The following is a 2,736-nucleotide window of genomic DNA, read 5'->3' on the forward strand; positions in this document are numbered from 1 at the left end:
GTCCTGCCTTGAGCTACGATTGCACCTGCATTCCAGCCTGGGCAACAGAGTGAGGCCCTGTCTCTTAACAATAACAACAAAGTAGTTTAGGTAAAGATGTAGAAGACTCCATCTGGACTCTTTTGGGCTTTGCTCCAGTTATTCGTGTATGTCCATAGAATCTTTTCCTCGTAGGGATTCTGGGACCATAGTTAAATCTTCGGTTATTTCTTGAATCATACATAGTGTGGGCAAATTAACGTTCAGATCAGCTATACTTTGTATATTTGAGAATTTTCTGTAATTTCTTAAAATCATCTTTCTGTAGTACCGTTTATCTGCCAATTCCATTTGCAAAATAAATTTGTATCTATTAAATTTTGCAGGGGTTATGTCCCGGAGAAGGAAGAAATATTCTTCTAATAACGGCCCAGAGTAACAGTTACAGGTTGGGAGAGATGAGTGGGATCTTGCTCTGTCACCCAGGCTGGAGTGCAGTGGTACAATTCTAGCTCACTGCAACCTTGATCTCCTGGGCTCAAGCAATGCTTCCACCTCAGCCTCCCGAGTAGGTAAGACTACAGGCGATCACCACAGTGCTTGGTTAATTTTTTATGTTTTTTGTAGAGATGGGATATTGCTGTGTTGCTGAGGCTGTTCTTAAACTCCTGGCCCCAAGGCCCCTACCTCAGCCTCCCACAGTGTTGGGATTACAGGCATGAGCCACTGTGCCCAGCAGTTTGATTGTTTTAAGTTTCAATCTCTTTATTAAATTTCTCTGACAAATTTCTGAATTACTTTTCTATGTTGTCTTGGAAATCGAATTTCCTTAAAACTATTGTTTTGAATTCTTGGTCAGAGAGCTCACATATTGCCATCTTGTTAGAGACAGTCACTGGTTCTTGGCTTTGTCTGTTTGGGGAGGCCATGGTTCCCTGTTTCCTGTTGTTTCTTATGGGTATATGTCTATGTCTTTGCATTGAAAGAGTATTTATTCCAGTCTTGTCTGTCTGGGTTATTTTGGTTTTTATTGGATATGTTTTCTTAGAGATTCTTTGTAATTTACTTGTTGAATTTCTTCCTTTTTTTCTGCAAGGTTGCTGCCTCTTTATAGGCACTAGATGGTGCCTTAAGCCCAGGTTTACCTTGGCTGTAGAAAACCATCAGAGTGTTGCCCATCCCGAATAGGGGAGGTCACAAAGAGGATAACCTGGCAGTGTGGAAATACTGGCAAGGTGTCTGTGCCCAGGGGACTTGTGGGACATACCTTGTACTGTGTGCATCTGCTGAACGACCACTCTGATTTGGTGTCTTCTCTGGCCAAGTTACAGAGCAGAGTTTCCAGGGCTGGGAATGGTAGTTCTGCTTCCCCACTTTGCCTCTGGCTATCCTCAGGGATAGTTTCCCTTCAGGTACTTACAGTGCTTCCCGTGGGTTGAAGCAGGGACAGGTCTTCTGCCAGGGAACCTAAGATGGTGGGGACAGTAGTTGTTCACCTCCATCTGACTTTTTCCAGTGTAGAAACTGAGTTGGGGAAATTTTCCTCACGCTTGGTGCTGGGCACATTATGGAGAGGGGTGTCACAGATATGAAAGTCCAGTTGTCTTACTGTGTGTTCAGAGTTTTTTTCACTTGTCCGTTGTCATGGGAGCTGTCTGATCCTCATATTTGAGTTCTGGGATATTGCTGCTGATAATCTTGGAGCTGCTGTATGTTGGTTTTTGGTTTTCTGTTGGGAAGCAGTGAAGCCAACTTACTTCTATGCCACCATTTGGAACCAGAAACTCCTGGTTGCCCATATTTTAATTGGGTTATTTTCCTTTCTGTTACTGAGTGGTAAGAAGTATTTGTAATATACTAGTACCTTATCAGAGATAGGATTTTCAAATGCAGCCATACCTCAGAGATACTGTAGGTTTGGTTCCAGATTACTGCAATAAAGCAAATAGCACAATAAAGTGAGTCACATGAATTTTTTGGTTTCCCAGCATATATAAAAGTTATGTTTACAGTGTACTTTAGTCTGTTAAGTATGAAATTAGCTAGGTGTGGTGGTGCAGACCTGTAGTCCCAGCTACTCAGGAGGTTGAGGGTGCAGTGAACTGTGATTGTGCCACTTCACTCCAGCCCGGGTGACAGAGTAAGATACAATCTCAAAAAAATGAAAAAAGAATTTTATAGGTTTAATTTTTTTTTTTTTTTTGAGACAGAGTCTCGCTCTGTCGCCCAGGCTGGAGTACAGTGGCGCGATCTTGACTCACTGCAAGCTCCACCTCCCAGGTTCATGCCATTCTCCTGCCTCAGCCTCCCGAGTACCTGGGACTACAGGCACCCACCACCATGCCCGGCTAATTTTATTTTATTTTTTGTATTTTTAATAGAGACGGGGTTTCATCATATTAGCCAGGATGGTCTTGATCTCTTGACCTTGTGATCCTCCCTCCTTGGCCTCTCAAAGTGCTGGGATTACAGGCGTGAGCCACTGCACCTAGCCAGCTTTAATTCTTATATTCAGATCTTAGATCCATTTTGAGTTAATATTTGTATATGGTATGTGGTAGGTATCCAACTTCCTTCCTTTGCATGTGGATATCCAGTTGTTTTAGCATCATTTATTCAAAAGATTATTGTTTTATCATTTCTCCATTGATTTGTCTTGGTACTTTTGTTGGAATTCAGTTGACCATAAATGTGAGGATTTATTTCTGTACTCTCAATTCTACCATTGATTTATATGACTATCATTCTGCCAATACC

General features: G+C 42.1%; 1 protein-coding gene across 1 annotated transcript in view; it reads left to right on the forward strand.

The window, feature by feature from the left end:
* HSF2BP (heat shock transcription factor 2 binding protein) overlaps nt 1–2,736 on the forward strand; it is a 154,362-nt gene that overhangs the window by 55,339 nt on the left and 96,287 nt on the right. The gene's annotated exons all lie outside the window — the stretch shown is intronic.

Source organism: Mandrillus leucophaeus, unplaced genomic scaffold, assembly GCF_000951045.1.
Source record: "Mandrillus leucophaeus isolate KB7577 unplaced genomic scaffold, Mleu.le_1.0 Scaffold69, whole genome shotgun sequence".
Classification (NCBI taxonomy): Eukaryota; Metazoa; Chordata; class Mammalia; order Primates; family Cercopithecidae; genus Mandrillus; species Mandrillus leucophaeus.